This window comes from Sorex fumeus, unplaced genomic scaffold (assembly GCF_029834395.1).
Source record: "Sorex fumeus unplaced genomic scaffold, SorFum_2.1 ptg000018l, whole genome shotgun sequence".
Lineage (NCBI taxonomy): Eukaryota > Metazoa > Chordata > Mammalia > Eulipotyphla > Soricidae > Sorex > Sorex fumeus.
In genome coordinates this window covers 13775357-13787892 of record NW_026606075.1, presented here as the reverse complement: position 1 = coordinate 13787892, position 12536 = coordinate 13775357, and the positions used below count along the sequence as shown (strand labels likewise).

The 12536-nt window shown below is 41.8% G+C and overlaps 1 long non-coding RNA gene across 1 annotated transcript; it reads right to left on the bottom strand.

The window, feature by feature from the left end:
- Positions 1-1837: 1837 nt before the first annotated feature.
- LOC130021715 (uncharacterized) lies at positions 1838-10361 on the bottom strand. The gene is made up of 3 exons (XR_008792192.1): positions 10340-10361; positions 8478-8527; positions 1838-4977 (listed from the first exon to the last, which is right to left on the bottom strand). It is a non-coding gene; the product is annotated as an uncharacterized LOC130021715 (long non-coding RNA).
- Between the last annotated feature and the right edge of the window lie 2175 nt (positions 10362-12536).

Genomic DNA, 12536 nt, shown 5'->3' with positions numbered 1-12536 from the left:
ATCTGCAAGAATTTTGCAAAAGTCTTCCTATATATTTTTTTTATTTCATTCAATTTCCATTTTTGTCATGAATTGTCTTTCTGTGAGCTGTTTTATGTGACAGTTTTAATAAATTTCATTGAGTGAACTTGTTAATTTCTATTACAAAGCAGGACAAGAAAAATAAGTTGGTTATATCTTCATCTTTACTTCTATATGTGTCACTTTATTGGCCTATTTCTAGGCATCTCATGAAAAGATTCTGGATGTCAAAACCTGCAGTTAATGTTCTTGTTTAGAAATACACAAAATAATACCTTTGACGTTGGCAACTCAGATGTATTATTCAGCAAAACAGCAATTACTCATTGTTTTGCACTAACATGTTAAGAACTATGCGACACTTGGTGACACAATAACAAAATTGCAAAGTCGATTCTATTTAAAATAGACATCCTAATAAAACATACAGTCAACTCCTTTTACTCTTTTTGAACTGTTTTTGTTTCCCTCCCTGACTGTTTACAGTCAACTACATTTGTGTGAATGCTAAACTTAAGTATAATAATCGATTCACACACATCATGAGAAAAGTTAGGAAATAGGGAGGGGTGTTGCGTGAAGAGGAGGAGCACCATTCCTGAGGTGTGGGAATGGTGCATGTTTTCGGAGATGAACATCTGAGATGTTCTTTTGCAATGTCACTCACAGTGGCAAATGATGAAAGAGCAGACTTTGCCAAGACCTAGAGGAAATTTTAAGTTAGATTCACACTAGTCATTTTAAGTAAAACTGAAAACAATAAATCCCACGTAGAGTCTGTTTCGATTTAAGGAGACTTCAGGTTGGACTAGTTATTCTATCCTATTTTAATTGAGAAACATTTTTACCACTTGAACTTCCCAGTAATGAATTCCACTTTTCAATCCAGCCTGCAGCATGAATTAAAGTCCCCATCAGAAAATTAAAATGTTTGTCCAGAGGAAATAACTTCTAAATGAACTCTCTTTCTTTTAGTCTCTTTTTGTATTTTCCGCAATGTAACTCCTCGCAATGATATTAGTTCTAGTGTGGGAAAATATTATAATTGAGATCTGGAAAGTTATTTGCAGACTTCAAGTTTGTCTTTACACTGTGCTGACATTTAGTACAGCCCTGGTGAGGAAAACAATACTACCATTCATAGCTCTAGACGTAGATTTCAATCGACTTAAGCGGGCACAATGAAACTTGGTCATTCACTGGTTACCCATATTGTGTTCTCAAATTTTCTCTCAGCAAAAGTATAATGACTCAGTATTGTATGGATGCATAGACAAGGGCTCGGAACAAGAGACACTAGTTTTGTCTGACGGTGTGAGAAAGTCGTGAAGGGATCTTTTCTTCCAGATGGTGTTAAATTCAGCTGCCTTTTTAACATTGGCCTTGCACAGCAATCTGCTGCTCCCCTCTCACAAAGACCGTGTTTGGTTCCCACTAGTTAACATGCATACTCACGCAACCTGCAACTTCACTCCAACTGTTTTACAATGCAGTGGTATGCTAAATAAACTTGATCCGGTTTCTGCCAATGTTAAAAAAACTAGCTTTCAAAGAACTACTTAACTGATATTTACACTTCTTTTGACTTAAATGTACATGCCTGTGGAATATTTCAGATTTCAAAGAAATATCACCTTATTATAAGGTCATTGCAGAGTTATCTCTGACACCCTTCAGCCCTGCTCAGACACAGTACTTTTCTCCAACACACACAAATAAAACAAAATGTCAGAAGTTTGATGTGTAATAGAAAAAAGAAAAATTGGGACATGTTGCAGCAAGAGCAGTGGAACAGCAAAAAATAAAATGAAAATAATAACATTGAAATGTATTTTTATTGATTGGTAAATCATGTAACATTAGTATGATACAAAGCAAGTTTGATATGACAATGGCAAACACATAATTATAATATTGTTTATTTTCCTTAGATGTTATATTTAACACATTTACATAAAAGACCAAGATGTAGGCAAAAGCTTCAGTAATTTGACTCCATTGAGTGCTTTCAGTAAACAATAGGTTCCCCCAGCAAACATCTTATTGCCTTAATTGAACCTCCTTGAGAAAGAAAACCACACACTTTGTAATGTAAATGTTAATTGTACTAGACAATGGTTCTAGGTAAATAGCACCCCTGGACATGAAGTAAATGAAAGGAATACAGGCACTTAACAATGAAAGGTTGTTTGCACAAACAGTGCTTCAAATGTAAATAAACAAGGGTCTCCTCAACGGTCACTACAGTAGTAAAACTTTGGCACGTGCTCAGAAGCCAAATCGAGAATTTACATTATTAAAGTCTCTTAGAGTTTCTCAGTGAAACTAACGGTGGTTTTACAAGCTTCTCCAGAGTGAAGTTTTACAGCCTTGAAACCACAAAGAAAACAATGCTACTTTTTTTTTTTTTGGTGGGGGAGGGAGTGTATATTGGAGATATGGGATTGTCAGTAATCTAGGCCAGGTGGATGAGAATAGGCCTTTTTTGTTTTTATTAACCATTTGCTTATTGAAATTTGTATATTGCCTATACAAATATTTGCTTGGTGGATATAGAAAAATATAAGGACTTTCATGAAAAGATTACCTTGGGGAAATTCCAAAGCACCAAAGTGTCTGCTAAAAACAGTCACTCTTAGAGTAAATGTAAATGGCTATTTAGAACACATCTGAAACCATACCAGAAGAAACCCATAGTGTTATTCTAGCCAATCTACTATAATTTTCTTTCCATGTATGTCTCCTAGCATAAGTAGGTCAAGTTCCTAATGTATCATGTTAAGAGGTAACCAACTTGATGAAGTGATAGGAATGTTACAGGGCCCTCTGTATTTTCGAATTAGAACCCACCTCCAACAAAAGCCAAAAGGTCCATCACTAGGCCCAAAATAGGGACTGAGTTTGACATGAGGGGGCAGGAAGTAAGGGAACTTTCTTTGAGCTACTTTCTGCTAGTTTTCTTAAAATATTGAAACTTTCCACCAAAAAGAAAGACAAATTTAATTATGGTCAGATTAGACAGCGGGTATAAAATTAACTGAAACAGACAGTCATGCAACAGCTACAGACCAGTCGGTGCTCCCATTTGGGAGGCTGCAGATGGCTGTGGGTGGGAAATGCCTCTACTTTCTTAAGCGATGGAGATGAGTATGGTGTGTGCACTTGATGTTTTTTTCATACCCCCACCCCCCAACAGGGCTGTCCGTCATAGGCTGCCGGCCCCGCTCTACCGCTTGCCCCCGAGCGTGGGAATCAGAGCGTCCTGCCGTTCACATCTCCTGCATTCCGTTTAGCGGAATCAATTAGGCAAGACAGACCCTCAGATTCCCCACCCCCTTTCCATTTTTGTCAGGTCTATATACGTCCTAATTATTTCAGTTTGGGATGCCAGAGCTGTTTCCTGGATAGACCTGATCATCCTTAAACAAAAAGAGAGGAGGGCGCACACGTGGGTTGTGGCGTAAATGTCACTTTCATTTCCAATGCTAGGCGCAGAGTAAGACAGAACTTTTTTTTAACACTTTGACAAGAGGGGAGGCGATCTCGTCTCCATCATGTCTTTCTGCTTCAGTAGCTTCCTCAAGGAAACCCTCTTGGAACAGAGAAGCATCTGTCCTTGTATTTTGAATAGAAGAATAAAAATCAGCCTTTGCTTTTTTTCTTCCTTTTCATTTCCCTGCTAGCTCTATGTCCTTAGTAGATATAAATTATTAACTTTCCAGTATAAACTTTTCTGAAAGTCTAATTTCATATGATTTGTCATACAACCCAAATGGCAGGTCATTTCCAAGCATAATCTTCACATTTTTCAGGAGAGGGGTCCTCAGAAAGAAGCTGCCTCAGTCTATGTATTATAGAATCATTTATAAACTTGTTCCCAGACATTTCTACAACTCTCTACCAAAAAAATAATAATAAAAGCCTTCATATACAAACTTTTACCTTACAGTGGGACCAGTCCTACACACACATCTTTACTCATTCACTCTATACAATTCTCCTTCCCAGCTGTAACAATCCCTCGAAAATCATCTGACCCCATTGATATTTTGGCATATATGTGTCACTCAGCTTCCTCTAATCCCATTTTAATCATAAGGAGAAATCAAAATAAAAACAAAGTTAGATTCAATAAGTATTCCTGACCTTTCTGGTTTTTACTGTCTCTTGGGTGCAGTCTTTCATTCTCACACGCTCCCCGGCGACCTTGAAGGAGTTTTTACTTTCGGTTATCTAGCTTTATGAAGACCAATACACTCATACAGCTAGATAACCAAAGATAACAACTCGCTTCCCTCACACGCCTGTCTTCCTCTGGCCAGACTCCAGCTCCCGGTCCTTTTCTGCCAGTATCGAAGAATAGTCCTCCTGGAACTTGCCGCACCGAAGATTCCTCCGTGGCTGTAAATAGGACCTGGTTTCTGTTTGTGTGTGCGGCTAAAACATCCAAACGAGATCTGTTGCTTTCAAAGTTTATTCCGAACTTTTTTTTTCTTTCAGCAAGTAATCTCCGGCAGCGTTAGGCAACAATTCAACTATTAATATCAGAAAATAAAAGCAGCTATTAAGGTGCAGCAAGCTGTTACGAATGAGCAGCAGCATCCGTCCCTTCACAGGCCTCTATTTGCATTGTAAATTGCTTCATTCTCACGCCAGACTCTTTTGGCCTTGCTCTATAGAGACGTTTAAAGCCAACGGCAATTTCCAGTGCAGGTTAAGGAAGAAGGAAGAAAAAAAAAAACCACATTCCATTCTATAGAAGAAGTGACAGCTGATTCAGGGATCTGCTCCTGATCCTTTGGGTTAGACACCATGAGCTTTTTTTTTACCAAGCGGTGGCAGCTTGATTGCACATATCTTGTGTGTATGTGTGTTTTAGGGGGAAGATCCTCGGTTTCCCAGGACTTCTAGGCTGGGGAGAAGATGCCGTCTTTCTGGCGGACTGCTGCCCCCGGTCTGAAAGAAGGAGAAAAGGGCCATCATTGGAGGGGCTTTCACTGCCAAAACGTGGACCAGCCAGGCAAGGTCAAAGGTTCGAGACCGCGGGAGACCAAGGTAATGATGATGTCATGAGAAATCTCAAGTACATGGTTATTGATATGCATCAATGGTCAGCCAACTGCCCCAAGCCCAGAGCAGCGCCCGCAGCATTGCAACAAGCCTTATTTTCTCAGTCAGTGTCTCTTCCATCTCTTCTGCTAGCACTACCGACAGCTCCTGGAAAAGCAACCCACAGCCTTTCACTTCCTCGGTGCTCTAATATCCAAAGACTGGAAGAAATCTCTCTCTAAGGACAGATAAAAGCATTTCAGATCTGGGGAACGTCCTTGCCTGCATTTCTCTTCTGGCAGATTGCATGGGCAGACAGATGGAAGGCACTTTGCTATTGCTTAAAGCAAGGCCTTGCTTTCTGGGCTTGGGAATCAGATCTGTATTGCGCAGAGAGTCGATGGGTGATTACATTGACAATTTGCTCTGGTGTGGTGTTCTTAATGGATTCATAGCTCAGACATGTTTTGTATCTCTGCACCATGGCACTAGCACAGTAGATATTGTTCTGTAAGTTCAAAGTGAATGCTCTAAGCAAGCCCTGACTTCGTCATATTTTTGTTTGTTTTTAATATCTATGCAGGGTGTATGCCTTAGAATGTAACATAGGTAAACACTGCAATGGTAGTTTTGAATACACACAACTCTGAAGCAAAAAAATGCTGGACCTCTGTCTATAGTTTTTTAGACATCGATTTATTTTACAAAAAGACAAAATGCCCTAGCCTTACTTATAAAATTATGGAAAACAGCAATTGCCTTATGGAAATTCAGATACAACACCTGAATGTTAAGAGCACAGCTCTCACCTCAGCTTCCCCACCTCACCTCTACCTAGAAGGGAATATCAGTAATTAAGTACTTGGTCTCAATCCTGTTTTTGTGGGGGGAAAGAGACTTTTCAAAGTGTGAATACGATCACTTAAAATAACTCTTCTCTCTTCTTTGTAAAGGATAATCTATGTCTAAAGCACTTAAAACATAGACAGCTCTACTGGGTGCCCCACAACAGAACATATGGGATACAGTCCACATAATATGCATAGTCACCATGGGTGAACCATCTGAACTGCTCTCCAAGCTTATGAGATATGTTTATAGTGTTACTAGTCATTAAAATACATGTAAAGATGAATGTCATAAATCTTCATATTCACTTCACTCATCACTAGTTTATCACAATACTCTCACTTCTATATGTTGGCTCTTTCCCACCCCCCATCCCTGTCACTAAAATTCTTTCAGAATTAATAGTTTCATTATTCAGTAACTTATTCATTCAATGATTGCAAATATGCTTACCAAATTACATTGGAGAACACATATGTAAATCCTATAGAAAGATTGACAACTAAAGAAAGCCTAACGGCTGAGTCCAATCAAAAGTTCAAACAATATTACACTAATTAAAGGTATGATTGAGTAACAGGATGACAGTGTTTCTCTAGTTTTTTTATTTATTTACTTTTTGGTGAGCATCTTGTCTTAATAATTTAGAAAAGACAATATTATGAAAACAGCTCCTTTACAATTTTTCTTATTAAATTTTGGTAGATGTACAGTTTGAACTGGCTGCATTGGGTTATATATAAAATATACATGGGTTTCATATATAAAATGTACATGCAAACTACAAACTAATTCAGGGAACAAACTCCCAAAGTGATCCTTATTGAGCTATAAGGTCATAACATAAACCACTGAATAAGAACTGAACACATCACTGAGACTCCTGCCACTTCTGACTATATGTAAAATCCTAATTAGCTTTGCTGCCTTGGAAGATTGAGGGTGTTTTGGCCTTTCTTTACAAGACCTAAAAGCAGAATCATTGGTGATTTGGCAAGTATTACATAAAGCAAGCATATGATCAGACAAACTCAATTTCTTAAGTTAAAACCCAAGAAATGCCGGGTATTTTTAGAATAGCATTTTGCTATATATACATCTGGGTGGGAGCTGGTGAAAGTTAGAGCAATGCAATGCATGTATCTCTGGTATATGGTATGTGTGCATCACTCCATATTTGGGTGAAATTGCAAATTAGTGTTGCTTATTTGCACATTTAGCAATTAAATGCATCTGTATAATCTGAATAACTGTCATGAAAACCCAGACAGTGAACATTTGAGATGTTTCTCCAAATAGAAGCAGCAGAAGATACTGTCTTAAAAGAACCCCTTCTAAAGCAATGCCACATACTCAAATCAACTGACTTTAGAACTAGCCTCTATGCAGGTTACAGAGACAGTGGATTCACTAGGAAAGCCCCCCAAAGTGAACACAGACAACACAGTCATCAGAGACAGATTGTTCATCAGCCATATAGCCGATTAAATGTTTTACCTTTCACACAAAATTAAAAATTTTACCTTTCTCGAGTTATGGAGAAATAAGATACATAGCAAGGCATAACATGAAATATCTCATAATTTTGAATATTGCCAAGGTTCATTCATAACTTAGTTATCATATACACTTCAAGAACTCTATTATAATCTAGGATGTGAGACAAGTTGAAACAATTGTGCTCCTCTAGAGAGTCCTAGCTATGGCTGTCACACATTGTCATGAGCAACTGTTAACACCTACACGCTTTTATTTCAGATATCATTTGCCTTTCCAAAGGCTATTTTTCTGAACTACAGAATAACTCTGTGAAATCTGCATATTGAAGGATATGCTGAACTCAAATGTCTTTTCTGCTCATTCTCTAATAAATTTCCATTAATGGACAGTAGATTAGAATGTGATTGCCATGCTTGCTTTCTTTTATAGATATCCAGATGGCTGAAATATGAATGAAACATCCTGGTTTTCTTGAGAATAAACAATATCTGCTTAAATGAAAAGTTATAATTTTCCACATATTTGGATCATAATTATACTGAAACATAAATGCAAATATACCAGATTTGCCACCAATATTTAGAACTCCTCTCTGATTCCCATTTAAACTACAAAATAGTATATAAGGAATTGGCCTATCACCATACTCCCTTTTTAATATTGAGTATGTATGATTCTAATGCATGCAAACCACAGACTACTAATACGATCATGATTACCTTTCTTACATAAAAGTCATTAATTTATAGCAATTTGTATAGTTCAGGCAAGGTACTTGACTGGCTCACTTTCTAATAAAAGTGTTCTATTTTTTTCTGTGTCCTGTATTTCTTTCTTAGAGCCAGCCATAGATTATGTTTGTATTATCCTTGACATGTAATATACAAAGGCTACTTATAGGGGAAAAAACTGATCTATGGAAACTTGGATTTTCCGGGAATTCAATCTATTGCATGAACTTGGAGAAATATAATTGAAGCTTTGCCATCTAGTAAATAACATTCTATTTTGATTTTGTACACGATTTTGACTCTGTCAAACATAAAATTTTAAATTACCTTTGCTTGGTTGGATTGTCTATTCATTGTATGCTTCTTTGTAGTATCATCTGGAAAATAGGCAAGAAAGCAAATGATCACAGTTTTAATATATACATATAATCATATCTGTTTGACTTCATTTAAAGTATTGAATTTGCCTTGATTCTTTAAAATGCCAAGAGATTCCATAAAACCCCAGTACAATGTATCCTACGCTTCAGCACTCACAGGGTTAAATATGCTAATTTGCATTTAAATGGAGACCTGCATGATAATGGGAATGCAAAATATGCAGAATCTGGAGAGGTTTAGGAAATTAATTTTTTCTTTCTTCTTTCTTTTATTTTTAGCTTGGAAGGGAAAGAGACTCAAGAAACATTAGGGATTTGAACATTGTAATCTGCCATACAAAAGAGGAGAGTTCCTCCATATATGAATTTTAAGACTGGAACAAAGTCATATTTTCCAAATGTTTAAGGGACTGAATTTCCAGGCCTTTCAAACAATGGGAATCCCTGGATAAATATCTAATCCATTAGAAAGATGCAAATAGTTTACTGTAAGGCCACAGGACGGTGAGATGTGCATTCATATCTAAGGCTCCTGATTGGCTATTTCCTCCAGTAAATCAATGAATAATGTAAAACCTGATTGCTGTAAAGTGGAAGATTTTTTAAAATTCTCTTCCCCTCCCTCTAGGACTCAATATTCAAGAACTTGTACATTCCCTCAAATAGGCTGCTTTTCTTTTTATGATCTTTAAATGTTTATTGTTATTTTAGAAGGATGGGGTGGGGCTATTGGTTTTGCAAAATGAAAGTACCGCACTGGCTCGATTTTGCTGACTATGGGAGCTCGTTTCCCAAGACAGTGCCCTATAATTACCAGTGCCAAGGTGGGGAAGGAGGATGGCGGGTGGAGGTGATACAGAGAAGGAGGAAACTGGATCTGGCCCGACGTTGTGGGCCCAAGTCAGCTACAGCTCCAAAAGCGTCCCGGCCGTGGCCGTGACTTGACAGGGCCTCGGTCTAACTTCTGATCAATTCCACAGCTGCCCTGACCCCTCAAGCCAGTCCCCCATTCAAGCACGGGGACACATTTGCAAGAGAAAACGCCATAGACAGTAATGCAAATATACTGCCTGGGTTCCCACCGCCCTGGCTGAAACTCACACAATTGCAGGCCACGGAAGGAAGATTTTTGCTTCCTTTAGCCGGGTCCGAGCTCCAGCAAAGAACCGGACCCGCTCCGAAACCAGAAGCGTCAGAAGTCGAAAAGCTCCTCGGAGACCCAACCTAGATAAATCTGATCTTGGGATAACCCTGTAAAGCGGCCTCTCACTCCCCAGAATCCAAAAGGCAAAGAAAAAGCCAAGTGGAGACCATCAGATCCAGACAGTTGCTAAGTTTCTAAGCGGATCCAATCAGACCCTCACTTGACTGCTAAGTAATTAGAACTTTAATTTGAGGAGGTTAAAAGGAGAATAATTCAAAATGCGAGTCCTGAATCCAGGAACACAAAATCCAGTAATAATCTGGCTGTAGGGCGTTGGGGGAACGTCCCATCGTCAACAACACAAAGTTAAATTAAAAATTGGCCCCCCCTTTCCAACGTGAAATTTTCCTGGCATTTCTGCCACCGAGGGTCAGGCTGCTGGATAATTAACAGTGCTGGCCCAGACAACTCAGAAGATCAACAGGTTTAGCATCGAGACAATCAATTAGCAAAGCCCGGGACTGGTCCTGGGAGCGGCCCTCTCCCGGGCTCTGCCGGCATCCGCTCGCGGGCTAGGTGAGGGGCGCCGGCGCGGGGCCGCGGCGGATACTGCTGGCCCGGGGCCGGCGGCCGTGTTGCCGCCTGCGGGCCGCTAGAGTACTCACTTGTTCTCTTCCCAGCGCCAGGGAAGTGTTGCCCCCCAAATCCAGCTGGACAGGAATCGAGAAGCCGGTCAAAATACAAGATCCAGAGTCACAAGGCGGCTGCAGACACAAACAGGCTCCTTTTGGCGTCTCAAAAAAAAAAAAATAATAATAATAATAAATAAATAAAAAATAAATTTAAAAAAATTTAGATCATCCCGCGCCAAAGCACATTTAAAACTGCCGCTCAATTCCACACGGTGATTCTTGCTTGATTGCGCCTAAAATAGTTTAAAAGGATCTTCTTTTCTGGGGAGAAAGATTAGGGTGCAAAAGACGAAGGAGGGGAAAAAAGCCAACTCCCCCCCTCCCCCCCCACATCAGGCACTTGCTCTCTGAGTCTCAGAGTGGAGAGTGAAGTGGTGTGTGAGGCTCGGCAAGTTTTTGGGGGGGCTGTCCAAGGTCTAGTCCAGCCCCCTCTGCCGAGGAGGACGTGCTCTGAAACTCAACCAATTTCCCCACTGCTTTTGTTACTGATGAACTGAAGCCCTATTGTTCATCCATTGCCATGGTCTTTTTCAGTCCCCACACTACGTCCTGCGTTGCCAGAGATAATGAATTTGCACCCAAACCTCTCACAGTCCCCTCCTGACAGACGGAACAAATTAGAAATGTCTCGTCTGAAGGAGGGCAATGGCTACATTTTCCTATTGTAGGATGCAAAGCAGACATTTCTTTGGAAACTTCTTTGGCCTTTTCTACCTTTTATTTTCTTCTCCCTCCTCTTTTTCCTAGTTTTTCCCACCCTGTGACTCTCTTTAAGCTTGTTTCTTAAAAGAATGGTGTCGCCTTGCTCTTCCAGTGCATCATTTTATGTAACCTGAGGATTTTTCTAGCTTCTTTCCTTTCTTTTTTTTTTTTTAAAGGACTCCTTTTACAATTTTACTTACAAACTTAGAGAATGACCTTTTGACTTGCATACTTCATTCCTCCCCCCCCCCTTTTTTTCCGAGAAAGGTCTTTTGGTTCAAGCCCCCCTTCCTCATTCCTTCCCCTGCTTTTGTTGTGGTTGTTAAAGGTGTTTGGCTACAGACAAGCAATCCATTATGAAGATTTTTTTAATTCATTTAATTTTCACCCGAACTATTCAAAAGCTACCAGGGACGCGCCAGAGGGGTCATCTATTTAAGGGAGAGAAAATGCAGGAGTACGTGTATGTGAAGGAAAAGTGTGTGCGTGTGTGTTTTCCAGGGAAAGGCAGAGAGCCGTGGGAGGGTGTGGGTGGGACTTTGCATGGGGAAGGGTGGGGGCCTCCTGGGGAAGGTGGGCTTCCTGGAACACCAGCAGGGAGCTCAGCGCGGGTGCAGGAATCCACCCAGCCGAGGGCGGCGGGAGCCCCTGGGCCTGTTGGCGAGCGCGGACCGACCGCAGCCCGGGCGCGGGTGTCTGAGCGCGCGGCGGCCAGTTCCGAGCCTGCGCGTGTGCCACCCGGGGCGGCGGGAACTGTGTCGGGGGCGACAGGGGACGAGCAGCAAAAATGCAGACGAGGGGCCCGTATGTAAATGCAGCCCGGGGAGGGGACCGGCTCGGCAGGAAGGAGAGACGCGGGTCGGCCCCCCGGCTTTCCCGCCAAGTGCAGCGGGAGGACAGACAACCAAGCGTGTCCGGGGCGGGAGCCCCCGCCCGCCGCGCGCGCCCGCCTCCCGCGCACACGCACACATTGCCCTCGCAGGCGTGGGGCCTGGTCGCCACGACCACGTCAAGAACACAAAGCTTGGGCTACGCGGTGGAACGGAGCAAGGGCAGCGTTGGCAGCGAGGGTAGGACTAGGAAGCCGATACCGCAGCCGCCAGCGCCTTCTTGGCCAGCCAGAGTCTCTGCCCTCCGGGCCCCGGTTCCGCTTGACTCCGGCCTAGCTGAAGTCGAAGACCATTTCTTAGTCGCTAGGAGAGGGTGGCGGGCGGGGGCGGGCGTGCACAGGGAGGTGCCAGCGCCCCCCCCCCCCGCCCCCCTGCCTAACATAAGGGCACGCGCTCTCTGCAGCGCCGGGCCGGAGCGGGGGACTCTAAAGGCCTTCCTGCAGTCTCCAGGAGTCGCTAAGTCCGCACCGTGGCTTCTGAGCCCCAAGTGCAAAACACATCAGACTCAATCTGCCACGGCGGCGCCTTGGGCTGCAGCCACGGAAAGGCTCACACCTCTGTCCTCTCCCTAGACAATG